Raw genomic sequence first — 23,646 nt, forward strand, 5'->3', positions numbered from 1 at the left:
GATATGGATCTCCATCAGTGAGATGATCATAAATGATCGCTCACATATGTGGTATTTTAGAATCTGATCAAAATACAAACAAATTCATAAGCAAACGAAGAGCGCAATTTCAAAGTGGTGCAATTTGGCCCCATCCATCTCTCCCAACAGGAATAATCGATCTATAGTCAGCAACCTGTTTGATTGATATGGATCTCAAACTGTAGGATGATCGTAAATGATCGATCGCATCTATGCTATTTTAGAATCTGATCGATCAAAATTTGATCACATTTATAAGTATAGCAGTACTCCCGATCGATGCACCACGATTAATCATTTTCTACCTGGTTGATCAAATCTGATCTAAGCGCTGGTTCACACCAAACATGATTTCAAAGTGGTGCACTTTGGCACCTTCCAATTCTCCCAATAGGAATAATCAATCTATAGTCAGCAACCCATTTGATTGATATGGATTTTGATCAGTAGGAGGATCGTAAACGATCGATCGCATCTATGTTATTTTATAATCTGATCGATCAAAATACAAACAAATTAATAAGCAAACGACGAGCACAATTTCAAAGTGGTGCAATCTGGCCCCATCCATCTCTCCCAATAGAAATATTTGATCTATAGTCAGCGAACAGTTTAATCAATATGGATTTCGATCAGTAGGAGGATCGTAAACGATCGATCGCATCTATGTTATTTTATAATCTGATCGATCAAAATACAAACAAATTAATAAGCAAACGACGAGCACAATTTCAAAGTGGTGCAATCTGGCCCCATCCATCTCTCCCAATAGAAATATTTGATCTATAGTCAGCGAACAGTTTAATCAATATGGATTTCGATCAGTAGGAGGATCGTAAATGATCGATCGCATCTGTGCTATTTTATAATCTGATCGATCAAAATTCAATCAAATTTATAAGCATAGCATCTCAGTGCTCCCGATCGATTGATTATTTGTTAGGATGGCTGATCAAATCTGATCTAAGCCCTGGTTCACACCGAACGCAATTTCAAAGTATTGCAATTTGGCCCCATAGGGTTAGCGACTGATGCAAATGTACAATATATATGTAAAGTGCTGTATAAATTGATGGCGCTATATAAGTACCTGAAATAAATAATCCATCTCTCCCAATAGGATATCGATCAGTAGGATGATCGTAAATGATCAATCACATCTATGCTATTTTATAATCTGATCGATCAAAATTTGATCAAATTCATAAGCATAGCATTTCACTGCTCCCGATCGACACATCAGATTTGATCAGCCAGCGTAGCAAATGATCAATCGTGTTGCATCGATCGGGAGTACTGAGATGCTATGTTTATGAATTTGATTGAATTTTGATTGATCAGATTACAATGTAACATAGAAGTGATCGATCATTTACAATCATCCTACGGATCAAAATCCATATCAATCAAATGGGTTGTTCACTATAGATTGATTATTCCTATTGGGAGAGATGGATGGGGCCAAATCGCATCACTCTGAAATCGTGTTCATTGTGAACCAGGGCTTAGATCAGATTTGATCAGCCAGCGTAGCAAATGATCAACCGTGTTGCATCGATCGACTGCACTGAGATACTATGTTTATGAATTTGATTGAATTTTGATCGATCAGATTATAATATAACATAGAAGTGAACGATCATTTACGATCATCCTACAGATCGAAATCAAATGGGTTGTTGACTATAGATCGATTATTCCTATTGGGAGAGATGGATGGAGCCAAATAGCATCACTCTGAAATCGCTGGCTGATCAAATCTGATCTAAACCCTGGTTGACACCCAACGCAATTTCAAAGTGATGCGACTTGAAAGCAGCTTTCACACAGAGGAGTTTTTTCAAGTGCTTTTGCGCAAAAAAAAAAAGCGCAAGAAAAGCCGAAGAAAAATGTATGTCTTTACTCTGATCCGTTCTCCTTCTATTGCGGTGTAAAAAATCCTGCTTGCTGCATTCTTGGGGCATTTTCGGTCAGTTAAAAAAAAATGCACCACCCCATTGAAATGCATTGAAAACGTGGCAAAACACATCAAAAATACTCCTGTGTTGCATTTTTGATGCCTGTGATCATGGCAAAAACGCATATACATTTTTGCTACGGATCAGTGTGAAAGTGTCCTTAAAGTGGGACTTCAAAGTAGTGCTGATATAGACACAGGTGCACTTTCAGTGCCATTTACCTTATGGTCTATGAGAATGAAATCGCACTGAAGTGGTGAAACGGTCATGCAGGAACTATTTTTCAAATCGCTCTACTTGAAATCGCTTTTATTAAGACAGTGCTGTAGAAGAACATCAGAGGTGACTTCAGGTGTGATTTGTAAATGGTATGTCGCAGCTGAAGTCACAGTGGTATGAACCAGGGCTAAGGCTGGCCATACACTATACAATTTTCTTGAGATTTTTGGTTTAGATTTACCAAAAACTATATAATAGGAGGTCAAACCTGACAACACTTTCAATTGTATCCAATTAGGCAGGCTCTTGCACTACATAGTTGAAGGTAAATCTAAAGGAAATTGGGCAGAGATTGGACAGAAAATTGTATAGTGTATGGCCAGCCTAAGACTTGTCTAAATCGATGAGAAGGGGAGGGTCATTCGATTGTTTGCTGATCATTTTGATCCAATCGCACATGGACTGGATGATAAAATCGAACCATGTATGGCCACCATTACAGACTTTTAATATGCTGGTCTGATGTGGTGTGAGTGGCCTTGTGCTCACCTAGGTACCTAGCTAGCTTGCACCTTCTGCCACTGAATTGTAATGCCTGGTCCACACGGTAAGTTTTTTTTTTTTCGTTCAACTGAAAAAAACAGAGGAGGTCTCTGTACTAACTAGGCAATGTCAGTACATCGATCTCTCCGTTGTGCTATTGTGTTCTGACACACCAGTCAGCACTCGCAGCCATTGGCTGCAAGTGCTGATCCAATGACAATCAGCTGCTGGTTTTCCAGCAAGCTCGTTCAACAGAAGCTGGTCGTGAGATTGTCTTCTGTCAGGCAAGGACCTGTACACACAGACCGAATGTCGTCCAGTTTCTACTATACTGGCTGATATTCAGCCTGTGTGTACAGGGCTTAAGGGTCACCATACTTTTTACAATCTAACCATTCAATCTTTGTACAATCTACTTTAGATCTACCAAAACTTTGTGATATGAGCACCTATCTAATCTACCCAATCTGTATCCAATCAAGCAGGCACTTGCACTAGGTGTCAGTAGATGTAAAGGCGATTGTACAATCAGATTGTAAGGTGTGTGGTGGTCTTTATTCAGTGTACAAGACTCAAACACCCTCTGAAAGCAGGTGATTTTTGGTAGTGAGATTGTGCTATTAATATCACAGTCGCTACGCCTATGGAATGTGTTGTATATAGGTGCAACCAGGGGCGGACTGACCATTTGGGCACTCAGGCACTGCCCAAGGGCCCAGGGTCAGTAGAGGGCCCCATGAGATGCCCCTAGTACCTTTCATAGGCTTTTGTGGGTGTGGTTTGAGTGTGGGTGAGGACATAGGGGCCCCATGATTCCCTATTGCCAGGGGGCCCCATGAGTTGTCAGTCCGCCCCTGGGTGCAACTCATCGCTAACATTCGCACGGTGCTGCAATTGCGATTAATTGCCACAGTGGGGGTTATTTACTAAAACCAGAGAGTGCAGCTCTGTATAGAATCCAATCAGCTTCCATTTTATTGCCAAAACTTTAGAAAAAAGAAATTAGCAGCTGATTGGCTACCATGCACAGCTGCACCACATTCTGAGTGCGCCAGTTTTAGTAAATCAACCCCAACGCATGGTGATCACAGACGATTTTAGTAGCACGGTCGCACTACCAAAAATCGTTTGTAGACAGAAATCGATGGTTGTAATTAATTATCAAGCCCTGTTCTTTATAAAATATTTATCCCAGTAATCTTAGTTAAAGCATCCCTCCCCCGGCATACTGGCAAGTGGCAAGCATCTCATAATGACACAACATCCAATTCAAACAGATTTGATTGAAAAAAAAATCAACCTGATCTTAAACAATAAACTGTACAAAAAGTCTGATTGGCAATTAAAGGTTACCAAGCTGAAAAAAAAAATTTAAATTTGGATCAGTGTTTATTTTTTATTTTGTCACGTTATGAAACGTTAGTAAATATTTGGGGTCCTGCTGGATGTTTTTGTTTTTTGTTGTTTTTTTTTTTGGTCTTATTTTTAGATCCTGCTGCTGTGAAGTGCAGGGATGGCGAGGAGAAGTTGTCAAAGGCTGGAGGGCGCAGTGACGGCTCTGCCATCCACCCACTGCTGCTAGGAAAGAAGAAATAAATAGAAATATTTTCAACCTTGGCATGTGTAAATGAAAGGAGGAGGAAGCCAATTTGTATATTGCAGTAGATTTTAAAAGGATTTTTTTTTCTGCAGGATCTGGATGCTGTGCTGTGATTAAATATTGATTTTGTGTAATTAGTTTTCATGTGAACTATCCTCCTTGCTGATGGCTAAGAGATTTCAGAAGTAGAAAAGAAATGGATTTGGACATGGAAATTATTACTTTGCAAAGTGACGGGGGAATGGGGACCTGCGATGTCTTGCCATGCCATAGTTTATGGGATGGATAAAATGGGAGCATTAAAGTACAATGCAGTGTGATAACTGAAAGGAGCTCATCTGATGGAATAAAAACACGACCGTGCTGCTAATACCATCCCCTGTTGGACCCATCCTGGGGACTGTTGTACTAGGCTGATATGCTTATTGAAAGTTTCTCCCTAAAAGGTACAATGTCTTTTTTTTTTGTCTGTTATACCTGTATCAAACCTTTTCTAATGTTGGTAAATTATATTTTTTATAAACTTGTTTTTCTTCAACATAAAAAGGCAGATCTATGACTAATTAGCAGTAGCCCAAATCCAAAAGGGTTGTATCTCATTATATTAAACAATGATTTTTTTTTTTTTAGTTCAAAGTCAGTTCAAGAGGAGCGATTTTTTTTTCTTTTTTTTTTTAAAAGACTGTATGTATGTGTACCTAAGCTAGTAGTAGTCAGTCTTTCAAACAGCCACACTGCCCCCTACTGCCGGAAAACATCAATGTGACCTGGGAAAAAAAGCTACCAGGCAGCAATTGATTTGTACCGTTCATTTTAAAGTTACTTTTCTTTTAACGCTTAATTTTAATAACATAAAGTCATCTGCATTACCCAACGTGAACAAATTCATTACATGTACAGTTGTTCTGGTTGATGAAGCTTTGAACAGCGTGGCCTTTATATAAAAAAAGAAGGTTTCTTATTCCTCTACGCTGGCAGTGTTCTGGGGGAACACCGTCCTTATGAATATTCCAGCAGTGTTTAGACCTTGTGGCCCTGGTAGCTAGGAATTACCTTCGCTATCACATCTAATAGCATTTCCATAATATTACATCCATTTGCATAGGTATAAAATAACCAGGCAGCATGATATACATCATATAATCCTTCACTAAATCTGAATTTCTACTCACTTTCTATAGCTGTATTGTTCTCTTGTGCTGGATTTATTCCAATATGTAAATTTTATTTTATTGCATGTACACTGAAATCTCACATCAGAAGTTAACATGTAAAATATATGAGAGGCTAAATCAGTAATCAGTCTTGAATTATTCAGCCTAATATTAGATTATTCATATTGCAGGCTATGCACTCAAAAAACAATGTATAATCCATTTCATGTGTATTATTTTTATGGGTTGCACGCTAAGATAACCTCTTGCAAGAAATTATGCATTTATTAATTCAGTACAAGAATATATTTAACTATATTATTCTGTAAAAGGAAAAAAAAACTTGCAGCCTTTTATCACAAGAAATACACACAGAGGTTGATTTACTAAAACTGGAGAGTGCAAAATCTGGTGCAGCTGTGCCTAGAAACCAATCAGCTTCCAGGTTTTATTGTCACAGCTTAAGTGAGCAATCTGAATTTAGAAGCTGTTTGGCTACTATGTACATTTTCACCAGATTTTGCACTCTCCAGTTTTAGTAAATCAACCCCACACTTTCTGCTATGAATTAGTATTTCAGTAGTATGATATGGCTCACTATGCCCCATCTAATGGTAAGAAAATAGAATGTACACATGCAAGCAGTGCTTTTTTTTGGAGGGTGGGTTTAAGTTGCAAAATGCAGTTCCTACCTACCAATCAGAAACACATCTCAACTGTCTTACTAAGACTTCTATTGAAACTAGGAACAGATTAGGCAGGTTCTCTTAGCTGTATGGTAGGGCATGCAGTTGGGGAATACTTCTCCAACTGTGTAATGGTCATGTGAGTTTTAAACTGACTTTGCTATCTTTCTGTTGTTACATTGGCTTGAGCAAACTGTGTCCTCAAACACCCAGCTGATGACAGCTCCCATAGCAGAGCTGTTCCCCTACCTTTGCTGTTGTTTTTTTTTTTGTGGGGGGTAGGGTCTTCTAAACACATGTCTATTATAAACACCCAGTTTTTAGCTATAGAATTTTAGAAAATGTTAGAAAGTATATATCTATCTATTTACAAATATATATATAACATTTTAAATTATTTTTTTAATATATATATATATATAGAGAGACAGGAGACAGGTACTATGTGCTTTTATATATATATATATATAGAGTGAGAGAGAGAGAGAGTGTGAGAGAGGAGACAGGTACTATGTGCTTTTATATATATAGAGAGAGAGAGAGAAACAGGTACTATGTGTTTTTATATCTATATATATATATATATAGAGAGAGAGAGAGGTACTATGTGTTTATATATATATATATATATATATATATATATATATATATATATATATATATATCCTTTATAATATATATAGACAGAAAGAAAAAAGTGAGACAGGAGACAGGTACTATGTGCTTTTATACATATATATAGAGTGAGAGAGAGAGAGAGAGAGAGTGTGAGAGAGGAGTCAGGTACTCTGTGCTTATATATATATATATAGAGAGAGAGACAGGTACTATGTGTTTATATATATATATATATATATATATATATATATTTCCTTTATAATATATATAGACAGAAAGAAAAAAGTGAGACAGGAGACAGGTACTATGTGTTTTTATACATATATATAGAGTGAGAGAGAGAGTGTGAGAGAGGAGACAGGTACTATGTGCTTATTTATATATATATATAGAGAGAGAGAGAGAGAGACAGGTACTATGTGTTTATATATATATATATATATATAGAGAGAGAGAGAGAGAGGTACTATGTGCTTATATATATATATATAGAGAGAGAGAGAGAGAGACAGGTACTATGTGTTTATATATATATATAGATAGAGAGAGAGAGAGGTACTATGTGTTTAGAGAGAGAGAGAGAGAGACAGGTACTATGTGTGTGTGTATATATATATATATAGAGAGAGAGGTACTATGTGTTTATATATATATATATAGAGAGAGAGAGAGAGAGGTACTATGTGCTTATTTATATATATATATATATATATATATATATATATAGAGAGAGAGACAGGTACTATGTGTTTATATATATATATATATATATATATATATATATATATATATAGAGAGAGAGAGAGAGGTACTATGTGCTTATTTTTATATATATATATATATATATATATATATATATATATAGAGAGAGACAGGTACTATGTGTTTATATATATATATATATATATAGAGAGAGAGAGAGAGAGGTACTATGTGCATATATATAGAGAGAGAGGCAGGTACTATGTGTTTATATATATAGAGAGAGAGAGGGGGAGACAGGTACTATGTGTGTGTGTGTGTATATATATATATAGAGAGAGAGAGAGTGAGATTGATTTCTAGCTCAAGGCTTTTTTTATCGGAAAGTATTAGAAATGTTTATCCACCTACCTTTGCTTTGTTGTTGCATTACAAAAAGCAGAATAGCAACATCTGGTATCTGGTAATGGTGTGTTAGATGGACAATGGTCACTATAATAGATGAACAATAGGTATGTGGTTTTATTTAATAGAAACAGTGCCTGGAAAAAGTCTCAAACAGTCTATATTGCACCATAGCAATCAATCAGATTTTTATTTTTATTCCTTGTACTGCAAATATACAAAATGTGGTTCCTATGACAATTCTCCCACCTATGCATTTTGATACATGAAGCTCATGGTATAATGAGCAACAAAGTGCAATATTCTGTTGCAACAAGAAAAAATAGTCGCAGTCAGACTAACAAATGTTAACTTGTGATTGGTTGCTGAATTATTGCAATCCTTATGCTATAAAGTAACAGACATTCTGTATGGCAGAATGCAGTAACCAATACCAACCAATCACAATTCATCTTTGCTCCAAGACCAGATAGACAGGATAAACAGACAAGTTGTATTAAGGGGGTAGAGGGAACCAATGAGCACTTTACCAGTATATTGTGAGATACAGCATTGCATTGATAAATTCAACTTTATTTTTATGATGTGACATCTATCATGATTTTTTTTAAAAATGGCGTTAATTCCACATGTAAGTAAAGTAGTCAGGGCAATACAATTTCATTCTTTAATACAGCACAGTAGCAGCTGCAGTGCATGCAGATTTGCTGGTTTATATTGCCTAAATAATAGAGGATTTTATTAAAGGCACATATAGGGGGTTATCCTTCCGCCTGGGTCCAGTACAGTAAAATATTGCTTTGGGCTGTCTGTAGTTTGTCATTGCGTTTTACTCTGCTTTATGGAATAAGCTTGTGCGTTGTAACATTTTCATGTTTTGGATAGCTTTGCCTTCTTCATTCATGCTGGAGTTGTTGTTATTTTATGGACATTATTTAGTCTGCTATATTATAAGGTTAGATGTCATCTCAGCTACTAACTGTATAGATCTCTGTTCACAGTCCCAGGGCAGTAAACAGGTTAAAAGGCACCCCTGCTAAACACACAGACAGCTACAGCGGGAGTAACAGTCACTACACTGGCAATTTGTTGACTAGTACAAATCCTTAATGAACAGTCGTATTTACTGCAAAGTAAAGAGCTGTATGAAGCTACTCTGCCAAATGACTGTTTGCTTTGCAAGTGTCTGGACGTGATGTAACTTACCGTGGCTTGAAAAGCACTGATGTGTCGTGGTTGAAAGATGGAGATTTTAGAATGCAATATGAAACTTTCATAACACACATCTCACTTTTTCCCCCTAACCGTTGAATTCTAACTCATCTACATTGCATACTTTGCACGGCTATAAGACTATTCAAAAAGAAACAAGCGTTTCAACAGAAATGCAGACACATATTTAGTACAAAAAACCTGTACCTGTGTTACCCATAGTGATCCACTACATTCCAGCTGTCATTTTAGTGTATGCTAGAATCTAAAAGTAGATATATGACTGATTGTTATGGTTAATACACATCATGTTAATTTCTACCAGTTGTTATTATGACTACTATATTTGAAAGCACTTTGACAGTAAAAAAGATCTACTGTGAAGTAAAAGATCTCCGCTATTTAAAAATAATTAAATGTGTTTTTAAATGCAACTAAAATAAATATTTATTCTGTTTTCTGTAGCCTTCCCCCTCCATTCAAAGATCACCTTTTATTTCAAGATCATGCCCATATTTGACCATATATCTCTGGTTCTACTGAATGTGTTTCACTGTAGGTAACCACTTGGCATCTTATAAATATTTAATATATATTTACTTTGAATTGCTGGGGTTTATGACAAGTTTATTTTAAAACAACACTGTCATTTATTATTATTATTATAAAAATGAAGGTAGATATTACAGTTACAATACAGTTTGGTACAAGAGGAAACAGAGGGTCCTGCTCATTAGAGCTTACAATCTAGGAGGAAGGGCTGAGTGATACAAAAGTTAATAGCTGTGGGGGGGATGAGCTGATGGAGGAAATAAATGGCGATTTACTAGGTAGAAGCAGGAGAGGCTTCTTCAAATAGAAAGGTTTTCAGGGATCGTCTAAAGGTGTATAGATTAGGAAACAGCCGGACAGATTGGGGCAGGGAGTTCCATAGCATGGGAGAAGCTCGGGAGAAGTCCTGGAGGCGAGCACGGGAGGAGGTGACACGGGAACTAGAGAGCAGAAGGTATCGGGAGGATTGAAGAGAGCAGTTTGGTTGATTTTTTGAGACCAAGTTTGTGATGTAGCTGGGGGCAGAGTTGTGGATGGCTTTATAATTTGTTGTTAGTATTTTGAATTTTATTTGTTGAGCAAGTGGAAGCCAGTGGACGGATTGGCTGAGAGGGGTAGCAGACAATGAATGGTTGGTAAGGTGGATGATGGACTGGAGGGCTGATAGCCTATGTAAAGGTAAGCCAATGAGGAGGGAGTTGCAGTAGTCGAGGCAAGCGATAACCAGGGAATGAATTAGGAGCTTTGTGGTATCATTGGTTAAAAAGGGGCGTATTCCTGTATTCTCCTGCACAGAAGAACTGGCAGAGGAAAGGTAAACTGTGTTAATGAATTGGGTTCCATTGTACTCCTGGTGTATTGTATAGTTATCTAGTACCAGCTGTCAGAACAGTGCAATCTTCAGCATTGTTTGTCCAGGAGGGCTCCCTGATCTCCTTGTGATAGGACCACTGAGCTTCCATTGCTTGACCTGCAGTGTCATCTGCTTATCCAACATGGTTATCTCATGATGGCAGTTGATTAATTAAAACTGGAGAGTGCAAAATCTGGTGCAGCTGTGCATAGAAATTAATCATCTTCCAGTTTTTATTGTCAAAGCTTAACTGAACAAGCTGAAGTTAGAAGCTGAGCGGCTACCGTGCACAGCTGCACCAGATTCTGAGTGCTACAGTTTTAGCAAATATGTGCTACCAGTGGCACTTGCTGACCACCATCAACAATAAACAGACCCTATACTCCAAACATGTTAAATAATGCATGATAATTTGTGCAAATATCAATAAAAATCCACGTGTATACTGAAATACATAATTACTGGTGCAAATAATTATAAAAAGTCCACGTATTCATCAAACGTGTTCCATAAGCTTCCACTTATTGTAAATAACTGAAAAGTCCATATGAAGTGAAGAAAATGCTTGTATCCACCGTTCCCACCATTTAATGATCCACCACCAATAATTCAGAGACACTCCTCACTCACCAGATGTTATTGACTTCCCTGTTATAAAACAAGAAAAGTCAAATAATGCTTTATGGTCACCTCAGGACCTCCTGGTATAACTCCTCTCTGCATTGTCACCTCCTCCCCAGGCAATCAGATGGTGTTTCAATGGTATTAAAATGGCATATAATCCAAAAAAGAAATAAAAAATAGTGCCCAAAAGTACATATAGTTTAGGCAACCATATAAACAGAATGCTGTTCCGAGCGCAGAAGCCTAAGACCTCTCGGCGTGCGTTCAACACTAAACTGGAAGTGATGCACTGGAAGTTCTGCGGAATATCAGCCATTTTCAACCAAGGTTCCAACCATAGGGTTCCTTCAGAAGTTGCTACAGTTTTCTTCAGCTGTGGCTAAATGACCTCCCATTCTGTGATGCCTAGCCTGCCAGAGCCAGTGAATTACTTGATTTTTTTTAGCAGTCTGTAATGGTGGCTTTCTGACCACCTCTGACCACAAATGTAAGGGACTTTCTTCCATCTAACCCCTGATGAATTAATTTTAATGGGAAGCCTGAGACTTGAAAATGATTTCTAGGGTTCCTCTGGGATAAAAAGGTTAGGAACGGCTGTTCTAGACCAATACATCTATTCAGATATGCAAATCATGGAAAATTATGGTCTAAAAAAAGTTTTCTACAGTATCCCACATCAGAACTAAGTCTAAACTGAACCCATGATCAGGCAATCATAGCGCTGTCCACAAACTAAACTGGCAGATCTTGGACAGAGGACTATACAGATTTGAGAAAGAGTTTTTAATGCTACCATGTGATCTGACCAAGTAATACTAATTATATCTAAAGACAGCCACAGGCAACACAACATTTAACATTGCCATATCTTTATTGGACACATTTTATAAAGAATAAAGAGAATTTATTGAAAAAGTAGTAAATCTTATTAATAATAATAAAAGATGTGAACTAGAGTCAGGTCTTGCTATTATAGAGTCAGGCAGCACCATTGCTACTCTTCCGAGAAATGAACATCTATAAAATCTGCATTAGAGGACACTGTACAATCCTCAGATTGAACACGTTGTTCCACAGGTTGTCCATTTTTAATAACTTACCATGAGAAAATGACTGAGCAAATTACCGGGGCCCAATAACACTAGGTGCAGTGACCTGCATTTTTCAGTATGGACAAATGCAGGTAACTGCAATGACATACAGGAAACAATAGTTTTCTGTGTGCCATGTTCAGACGAGAATGCAGTGTTACAGTTTCCAAAGCGGTGATAATGCAACATGTTTGCATAATATTTCACTGATCTGCATGTCACTGCACAGGCAGCTGTGAGTCATATGAAGGAAGTATCACATTGTACACTTCAAATAAAGTTTGTTTAACCACTTCAATACCGGGCATTTATACCCCCTTCCTGCCCAGGCCAATTTTCAGTTTTCAGCACTGTCGCACTTTGAATGACAATTGCGCAGTCATGCAACATTGTACCCATATGAAATTTTAATCATTTTTTTCACACAAATAGAGCTTTCTTTTTGTGGTATTTAATCACCACTGAGTTTTTTATTTTTTGCTAAATAAAACAAAAAACACTTGAAACTTTTGAAAAAAAAATGCACTTTACTTCGTTCCTGTTATAAAATTTTTCAAATAAATAACATTTCTTCAAAAATTTAGGTCAAAATGTATTCTGCTACATTTCTTTGGTGAAAATAATAATAATAATTGAATTTGTATTTTTTTTTCAAATGTTTCTATTATTAAGTGTTCTTGCATGGCAAGACCACTTCCTGTTATCTCACATATATATTCTTATTATTATAGCCAATATTACCACCCTAACTCCTCCCACAGTTTTTACACTACATAGACAGTAATATACCGAAACGTGCGGATTGTTCCCGATTGGTGTGCTATTACTTTTTGGAACGTTTCGCCAAATGGTTCACAAAATATTGGGGTTTTTGTGGTGAAATTGGTCCCATAGGAATGAATGGCGCAATGTTTAAAAGTAGGGTGGGAGCTGACAAAAGCTAGAGTGTGAGCTGAAAAATCAGGACATGATTTCTAAACTACCATCACTCCCTCATTTTCAAGCCCACCTACACAAATCTTATATCAAAACGTTCAGTTATCCCCGCTGCCACTAAAAATGTCCACGGCTAAGCCATAGTCCTGATAGTTTTCACAATATGACCATTTGTTTGCAACTCACGCCGCCCATTGACATTCATTGAAACTCCACTCTAACCACCTCAAATTTGAAGGGCAATTTCTAAACTGCAACTGTGCCTTCATTTTTAATATTTCAGAGACATACTATGCATCAAAATGTAGGCCTGGGTCTTGTGATTCTCACAATATAAAGCTCTTCAGTGTAGGATTTATCATTTTAAAACTACAAGCGTTTGAAGATGGCAACCGCCAGTGAAGTGAGCAAGTTGGAGCAGTTTGTTTTTAACCGCTCTTCTCTGCCCTTGCTGTAGAGTGAGTTGCCATAGGAACCCAGGTGTGTGATCAGGCAGCAGAGTGACAAGCCACTCCACCCAGTTACTCTGCCCACTCCAGTTGTAGACTACTGGTGGAGGCAAGAACACTTTACACAATTTCCCCAGAAATTGTAGCTTTTCTAGTTTTTTATTAAATTTTGTCCTTTTTTTTCCTATTTTATTTTTGAGCACACTGTGACCAAAGCAATACAATGTTATCATAGTAACATTGAACTACTCTGGGCAAGTGCTCAGGATTTTTTTTTTTTTAACACATTATGATTGCTAATACCAATGTATTTTATTGATATTTGCAATCATTGTTACTGAATGAAACTGATTCATTCAGTCTTTTGTTGTGATTAGCTGTGATTGGGCAAAGCTGATCACATGATACAGATGGGCTGTGATTGGCCCTGTCTGTATCATGTGACTGCCTTGACCAGTCACAGCTAACAACATAATTGAATACAATGGATGGCATGACAGGAAGCCATCCATTGTATACAATTGGATCTGCTGTGATTGGTCACAGCGGTTGCATGACACTGGCAACGGGCCGGCGTAGTGATATGTCCTTGGCTGTGTCCAGTGGACACATCTGGTGACAGATCGTGCCGCTGCATGGCCCCACAGCGGCTTGTTTTGACAGGACGTCATATGACGCCCAGTCACAACGGCGAGTGTCCCGTCGGCTGTCAGTCTGCTATAGGTCGGGGGGGGGAAGGTGTTAAAAATAAAAGGAACTGTGTGATGCGATAAAACGCGAATTACATTGCACTCTGTCGCTGCTCTGCAGTCCAAATCGCTGTGCACACAGCAGCATTTTGGGCTGCAGTTGAGAGGGAACAGGCCTTCATCCTCTCATGGGAAGTTACCAAGAAAGAAACCGCATTACTGAAATAATCATCTGCAGAATACTCAGAAAAAAGATGTACATAAACATAAACAACTGAATGGCTAAGATAGAAAAAAATGGGATTTAGGTATAGGAATATTAAAATACTGACCTAAACCCAAATAAATGATGTGGCCTCATTATGGTAGTTCATTTAGGGCTCATGTACACTGCAGCTACAAAACTGACGTTCAGGAGCAGTTGATTGTTTTTTTTCAGCAACTGCTGAACTCTCCTTTCTGTTTTCCTATGTGTCCATGTACACATAGTCATTTACAGTAGTTTACAGGCATTTGAGGTTACAGGCATTTTTTTGAAAGCACAAAAATCGAGTTCAGGAGTAGAGTTTACCGGCGTTTCTAATGCCAAACGCGTTTATGTGCGTTTGCATTTAGACAGGTTTTTGGGCTGGTCCATATCCAGATGCTGTCCAGAGCCTTTTTCTTCATAAAAAATGCATGCAAAGTGTTTTCCATGTATTCAAATGGACCTAGTACACCAGTGCAGTCAGTTCCAGGTTTCGTGTGCAGAATAAAATGGTAGAACATGCTGCATTATTTCTGCACAGAACTGTACTGGAACACATCAAAGCACAGCAGAAAAGCACAAGGAGTGTTGTGTGCACTTCAGAATGCACCCGGAGGCATTACAGCACTATGTAGCTCCTCCCACAATGCCAAGCATGTTTCACCAGCCACTTTTGCTACAGTTACAACATCCATCAAAAAGTAGTGCTCTCTCTGCTTCTGCTCTCTCTATTTCTCTCAGAATGTCTGAAATAGTTAATTTTTTACTATTTTCAGTGCATTCTGGGCATTTTGGAGGGTCTCCTGAGGTTATCTTTCAAAAATGCTTCTAAACGCAAACGCACATAAACATGGCTAAACTCGCATAAACGCAGTAGGTAAACGCAGCTAAACTGACGTTTTTAACCTACGTTTTCTAGCAGTCAGTTTCCAGCGTGCATAAAAGTTTTTCAAACGCCCTTAAAGTCATTGTAAATGCTGCGATTTTTAAAAATGAAAATAAAAATGTTATACTAACTGCTGTGTGCAGTGGTTTTTCACAGAGGAGCCCTGATCCTCCTATTCTCAGGTCTCCAGCTGGTGCTCCTGGCTCCTCTGCTGAGTGCCCCCATAGCAAGCCACTTGTCAGTGGACACACAGAGCAGAGCTCAGCCTCGCCCCCCCGCGCTCTCTCCTCACTGGCTGTGATTGACAACAGCAGGAGCTAATGGCTCCAGTTGCTATCTCTGAGCCAAAGAGGAGGATGAGAGCTGCTGCTCTCATGCACATCGCTGGATCAAGATCAGGTAAGTATAAGGGGGGCTGGAGGGGTCTGCATGCAGAAAGTTTTTTACCTTAATGCGGAGAACACATTTAACCTCTTGCCGTCCGCCTGCTGTTTATAAACAGCAGGGCGGTGGCAGTCCAGGGTCGGGTTGCCGTTCATAAACGTCTTTTCTAGCTGTGCGTGCTCCCTGGGAGCGCGCACCACCGCGATCCGGTGCCCGCTGTGTCCTCCGGACACAGTGAAACACCGATCGTCGGACGGGACCTCTGTACGAGGTCCCGATCATGTGATCACTGATTGGCGAATCAGTGATCACATGCAAAGTAGTAAGCAAGATGTCACTTGTGACATCATTGCTTACTATGTGTGAAATCTGTGAATGATCACAGAGGTCACATGGTACAAGGCTATTCACAACAGCCTTGTACCATGTGACAAGCTGTGACCACTCACAGCTCACTCAGTAATTCTCAATGACTGCAAGAATGCAAACAGAGAGAAAGAGAAATGATTGCTTTTACATCCTATATGGGTGTAAAAGCAATCAGTGTAAAAAAAAAAAAAAAAATCTTCATCACCCCCCACAAGTAGTACAGTGTCACCATGGTGACACTGTACTGCTAGGGTGACAATATGTAGAAAAAAAAATAAAAATAAAAAATAATAATATAAAAAAAATAAAATAAAATGTAAAAAAAATGTTTAAAAATTATAATTTTTGGTTATAAACTAATTTGGATTTTTTTTTTTTACTAAAAAAATAACGGAATAAATTTTGGCCAAGATTTATGATGAAATATTATTTATTTGCAAAATTTTATTAAAAAAAACACTTTTTTTCAAAATTTTTGGACTTTTTCATTTACATAGTAAAAATAATAAAAATCCCAACGGTGAATAAATACCACCAAAATAAATCTTTATCTGTCTCAAAAAAATGGTAAAAAATTCATATGGGTACAGTATTGCATGACCGCGCAATTGTCATTCAAAGTGTGATAGCGCTGAAAGCTAAAAATTGCCCTGGACAGGAAGGGGTAAAAGTGTCCGGACAGGAAGTGGTTAAGCAGAAAAAAACTTCTGCCTTTAGAACCACTTTAACCGCCCCCCACCTGCCATGTAAGGAAATGACGGGCGGCGGTTCTCTCGTTCTTGTTGGAACACAGCGGATCACCAATCACTGTAAAGAGCCAACGACATCGGTTCTGTCATGTGATCAGCTGTGTCCAATCACAGCTGATTGTATGTAAAGAAGGAAATGCCAGTTATCAGCAGTGCTCTCCTCACGTTGACAGCACGTGAGGAGAGGAAAGCCGGTAATGGCATTCCTCACAGCGGACATCTACACTGATCATCAGGGCACTGGGATTATTATTATATTATTATTATACAGTATTTATATAGTGCCAAAAGGTTTGCTCAGCGCTGAACATTATAGTGGGGGACAGTACATGAGACAATACAGTAACAATACAATACAATACACGAAGGGTTCGAAGGCCCTGCTCCTTGGAGCTTACAATCTAGGGGAGATAAAGGTTTTACATAAATAAATAACAGCTGATCATTGTAATCACCCCTGCCAGTGGTAAATGGATTGTCTCATTCATGAAAGGCCCATTTCACATGAGGTGGACCTATCAGTGCCTTGATGATCAGTGCAGATTTCCTCTGTCACATTTTCTGGTTATCAACAGAACTTTCCTCACGCTATGACAGCGTGCGGAAAGTGCAGCCAATAACCAGCAACTGCATTTACCGGTGATCTGCTGTGTCATTGGGCACAGTAATTACCAACAGCACCGGTTGCACGCCGTTCGGGGCGCATAGGGGGCATGTTCTGCGAAGACATCCATGGACGCCCTCCCAGAACTGGACAATTGCGCTGTGGCTGTCTTTCTGCTATAGCGCGGTTGGGAAGCGGTTAATACTGCTTTAAGGATGACACAATAAAATACGTGAGCCAAAACAGTTTTGTATAAAGAAGCCTCCTGATCCATCTTGTATTGAGTTGTACTGTAACTATACTGTCTCCTTCCACTTTGTAAAGTGCTGTAAAAACAATTGAGTACTGTCTGTGATACTTTTTTATTTGCACTAACATACAATTTTGAGGACAAGCAGTACCTTGAAGAAGGGGACATTCCCTGAAAGCTTGTCCTCAAAATTGTATGTTAGTGCAAATAAAAAAAGTATCACGAACAGCACTCAATTGTTTCTGTCGCAAATGCACTAATACAGCTACAATCAACTGAAATAAAGTGCTGTACAAACTGTTGGCGCTATATAAATCCTGAATAATAATAATAAGGGACCTGCTGGGCAAGTCTTATCAGCTAAATAAAACAATTTCCTGAGGCTAATGGCAGTAAGAAAGGTTGCACTCTTTGTTGCATACAAAGATCAAGAAGGTTTTCCTATCAATGACCTTGCTTTCTTAAACCATTTGTTCAGAGGCGATATTGCAACATTGCATGTCATTTATTATATCAAATCATTTCATTTATTAATATGAACAAAAAGATAATTTTAGGATTCCTGCTTGCCAAAAAAAAAACCTAAAAATACCTAAGGATTTACAAATGTTTTTCTTAGAGCTGCATGGGTTGAGGTTATCTCCTAGCAAGAGAAGAAAAACATAGATAGGGGGAACTGCACAAATTCCTGTGTGTATGTGGTCTGAGTCATTTTTCCTGGTCGAGTAAACATGAGCATACTTCAGCCAATTAAATGATTTATTTAGAATTTGGGGAGAAAAAAAATCTACACTAGATGTGTGAGGAAAGAGGTAAGAATAATCACCTCTGGATTATTTATCCAGATATTATTAATTATAATGATAATATTTTTTGACCTGGTTTTTGAACAGGTAAAATTAACTTTAATAACAATAAATTGATTTTGTGGAATAAATTCCAAAATTTCTAAAAACAATATTTTTAAGATAGTTGTTGGCTGTGGACTGAAGGGACAAAAACACTGTTAAAACAAACAAAAACTACATAAACGGTCCTTTTAAGTCATTCGCACTGTTTTAAAGAAATTACCCAATCATATAAAATCCGTAAGAATTTCTTTCACATGGAAACATTTTAGAAGTGGGTTTTGAGAATGAAAATATCCTGATCCTTAAACTGTAAAACAAGTTTAGTTTTAAAAACCCAGATAGTCTGAAATTCCTGTTCTGCTGGAATTCGTGGTCTCAGATTAGTCATGCTTTGAAAGTTCCAATGAAATAGTGCTTTACAAAAACACAAAAAGGTCACACTATGACCTCTACTCTTAAAGGAGATATTCTTAATTGTTACCAATAGGCTTAGATCTGTAGAACGTAGCTGAATGGGGAGTAATCTGCAGAAGTTAACATCACCCTTGGAGCAAAATTCAAACGAATATTTCGGTCTTGCGTCATTTTGTCAAGAAATTTGATATATTATTTAGAAGTCAGGAGAGCTCTATATGTTGACACAAATGGTACGAAGAAATATATTGGCAGTAATATTTTGCTGGCTTAAACATTTAGGAGTGATGGGCATCAAAGTATATCCAAAACTGATCAGAAACACATATTTCTGCACAAATCTGTTCAGCAGAAAGCTCTTATGTATAAAAAATGGCAACAGAGGTGCATGGTGCTTTTCCCACATGCCCAGGCCAATGTCAACACATAGTCAAGGCATATACACTCATATATTCAGACTTTGGTGTTAAGATGTGGTTAGGAACCCTTGTGCTTAGGCATCTAATATTAATGACCAGTTGAAAGTTTAATTGACAAGATATTTTTTTATTTTAAAAACAATTCTGTACAACTCGTCTTCCTTTAAGTTAACAAACAAAGATTGGTAATTCAAAGCTGTCCTAGCTTGTCCTACCATGCACATAAAACATCTAATAATTATGTATTTAAACATATTCATGTATTTAAATGCAGCCTGTAGGCAACACAACCTGTATGCTCAACTGCAACACTAAGGTTTCAAATATATACAGTCCGGGGAGAGCACCAAGAGTCCCAAGTATTTACTGATAAATTTGGTTCATAGCAGAAAAAATCCAACACATTTCAGAGGCCAAACTGATCCCCCTTCATCAGGGCTCAACAATTTGGATTTTGCCCAAACAGACTCAGATAAGTAGATACCAGATAGATCTATGGATATTTGCTTGAAACCATTTCAAACAGCAAGCTCTGTCAAAGGCTACTTGTGTAGGGAGCCAGAGAGGCAGCTGTTGGGGCCTATCAGGTATTGTACATGTATCGGCAAGGGCATGTTGATAGGAGGAGAGTATCATGTACCTGGTGGAGACTGGTTAGCTGTGGGGGCTTCCTCACTTCTTGTCCAACACTCCTGAAGGTTGGGACAGAGAGTGAAAGGCAAGGAATGGCCCAAGTGCCGAGGATTGCAGGCTGGGCTGGATCAGTGCTGAAGCCAGGTGACTAGAGCTGGAAACCACCAATTACTGGGCAGGGCCTGGACAGAGAAACAACTTAGCAGCAGTAGGGTTGTCGACTTGAATCCCACCACAGCACTAACTGCCTTTAGTTTGAATGTTTTCCCTGTGCCTGCATGGGTTTCCCCAGGGTCCTCCAGCGTCCTTCCACACTCCAAAGACATGCCATGCTTGTAGGTTGATTGGCTCTGGTCTATATTGGCCCTAGTTTGTGAATGTGAGTTAGCCCCTGTTCACATCAAGCCCGACTTTGAAATCGTGTGACTTCATTATAAGTCGCACGATTTCAAAGTCGGGGGACCTGCCGATTTCAGGTGCGATTTGCAAGACACCTAATACAAATGTCTATGCAAATCGCACCAAAAGTAGTGCATGTACTACTTTTGAAATCGGTGCGGCTCTGACCAAGTCGGAACCGCACCAATATGACCGCTCCAATTGCGGACAATAGGGTGTGACTTGGCATGCAATTTGCAAGTCACAGGGCATGCAAATCAAATGCCAAGTCACATCCAGTGTGAACCAGGGCTTCGGGCTCTTAGATTTTAAGCTCCTTGAGGACAGGGACTGATGTGAATGTACGATATATTGTATATATGTAAAGCAGTGCGTAAGTCAATGGTGCTCTATAAGTACCTGGAATAAATAAATAATACAATAAAATATTGGTGGTAGATCAAAAGCAAAGAGAAGTGAGGCCTATGTCCCTTAATGAACTCCAACAAACAGATTTTAGGGTAAGTACAAAAATCTAGTCTTTTTTATTGCTCATTAAGGGGCACAGAATCAGAAGTAAATCAGAGACAACTAAAGCAGTCCAGCTGAGGAGTTGACAACAGTAACTAAACTCTAAACAAACCCATATAACAACAGTATAGAAAGTGGGGGTATTCTACAACTCAAAAAGCTGCCGACAGGTCCTTAAGTCCAAAGCATGCATTAGCTCATGCCTAAACATCACCCTGGTAAAAGACAATGTATAAATGGAAGACCAGGCAGTGGTAAATCTGAGAAACAGATGCATGATGCTGAAGGGCCCAAGAAGGATTTACTGATCTAATAGGGAATAGGTTACAGGTTTTTATGATGATGTGTTGGTGCCACCATGAAATAGTGAAAAGAGAAGTAGGTTGTCCCTTATGGTGATCTTTAGGAATGACAAAAAAGAGCCTTTCTTTCTGAAGAAAGTTGTAGCAAAAGAAATATGAACTGCTCTAATCACATTTAGGCAGTGAAGAGAAATCCCCGTGCACTGGGGTTGGATAGAAAGACTGAAGCACAATATTCTTGTTAAGGTGAAAAGTAAAAAACACCTTAGGGAGAAAAGAGGGTCTGGGCCTCAAGTCAACCTTGTCTTTTTGTAGAATAAGAAAAAGTTTTTTACTAGACAGGACCTCTAACTCAGAAACACACTTTGCAGAGGTTTTAGCAATTAGGACGGCAACTTTAAGAGTTAGAGTTGACAGGTAAATATCAAATATTAAAGTATTGGGAGGCCTTAAATTATGTGTACTTAGCTTTAAGAGCATAGGAACTACTTAATTAGAAAGACCCCTGTTTACTAGGACTTGGGCTTCAACAGCCATGCCTGGCTGGATGTCAAACTGGTTACTGGTACAGAAGACCTAGTTGATCTGGAAGAGCCCACAGGGTGTCTGTCAGGAGTTTGATGAGAGCAGATTACCACATCTTCCTGGGATAGTTTGGTGCAATGAGAATCCCTAGAATGCCCTCCACCTTGATCCTGTAGATCGAGAATAGATGAGGAAGACGTTTTAGAGGAGGAAAGGTGTAAATCAAGTTCTAATGATCTTACAGACCCACCAGAGCTTTCGCTGCCAATGCCAGAGAATCTCCTATTCTGGATACAACCTTTGTTGTTAAATCAGGTGGCCAGAAGGGCCACATTTGGTGTGTCAAACCTGTGACAGAGGTCCTAAAATAGTCCAGGCACTATTGGCTGAGGAATTCTGCCTGCAATAGCCTATTCCTGGAATGTTAACAGCAGACTAGGCTGAAAAGCCCTGACCAAGACAGAATGTTTCCTGCTTCTCTTTCCACAACTACACTCCTGATTCTCCCCTGATGATTGATGTACCTTCTTGTCTCAGGTAGTCATAATATTAAGTTGAAATGGTCTGAAGTGTAATTAGGCAAACAGGACTGCTTCAAATGAGGCTACTATCAAGTTCAGGACTGTCAAGCAAAATTGCAGAGTTGGATGGCTAATGGATTGAAGAGTCCAAATCTGGTAGTGGAGAGTTTGGAGTTTCTCTTGCGAAAGAGAAACATTAGACTGAGCAATATTCCAGATGAGACCCAGACAATCCAAATGATGAGTTGCTTTCAGCACTAACTTCTGAAGGCTTTCAAACAAAACCTTTATAAAGTTTGGATAGTCTACCAGACTTTTGTCTGATTGTGTCTGTGGCAAATGTTCTCTCAAAAGGATATCATCAATGTATCATACTATGGAAATGCCCTGAGCGCATAGGAAGGCTAGCACTGGGGCAAGTACATTGGTGAATACTCAAGGCTTCGAAAACAGAACAAATGAAAGAGCTACAAATTGGTACTGTTGCTTGCTCACAGCAAAATGCAAGTAGAATTTATGTGTTCTGATAAATGGGGACATGCAAGCACGCATCCTTGATACCCACAGGGGCCAGAAAGTTTCCTGATTAAGGGAAGCCTTAAAAAACCTAGTGAATTCCATGCATAGTATTTAAATTCGAATTATGTGATTGAGTACCTTCAGGTCCAAGTTTGGGTAAATGCCCTCTTTGTCTTTAGAAACAGTAAACAGGTTTGAGTAGAAACCTTGAAACCTTGTTGCTTCTGGAGCAATGGTAATGACTCCAAGATAGAAGGTCTGCCAGAGCAGCACAGAGTTTTGTTATTCTTTGTGGAGACAGAGGCAGGTTGGAGGACATGAAGTGGGGTGGAGGCAGAGATTGAAACTCTAGCTTCTAACTCCTAGACACCATGTTTCAAGAGTTCATTAATTGTCAAGAGGACTTGTCTGTAGTAGTAGTAATGAGCCAAACTGCCCTGGATTAAATTCAAGCAGGGTTTAGTTAATTTCAAAGAAATGGAGAAACTGAATCTCATTGAAATTACTGGGAGATAAATTTGGCAAATCAAACATGTCCATTTTCTGGGCTAATATGCAAAGGGGTGTCAAAATATCATTGGGCTATTTGGCACTGCCCTGGGGAACATTTACCAATGCAAAAAAGAACCAAGAATGGTGATTTTGATGCTTAAGAGTGAACATTAAAAATGCCCAGTTCCTTCAACTAACAAGCCAGCAATCATTTGTTTTTTTCATTGTAAATGTCACTTTGCTGTAGTTCACTCTAAAGC

The sequence above is a fragment of the Staurois parvus genome, unplaced genomic scaffold (genome assembly GCF_062004578.1).
Source record: "Staurois parvus isolate SC_StPar_1 unplaced genomic scaffold, SC_StPar_1.0 ptg000589l, whole genome shotgun sequence".
In the NCBI taxonomy this organism is placed as follows: domain Eukaryota; kingdom Metazoa; phylum Chordata; class Amphibia; order Anura; family Ranidae; genus Staurois; species Staurois parvus.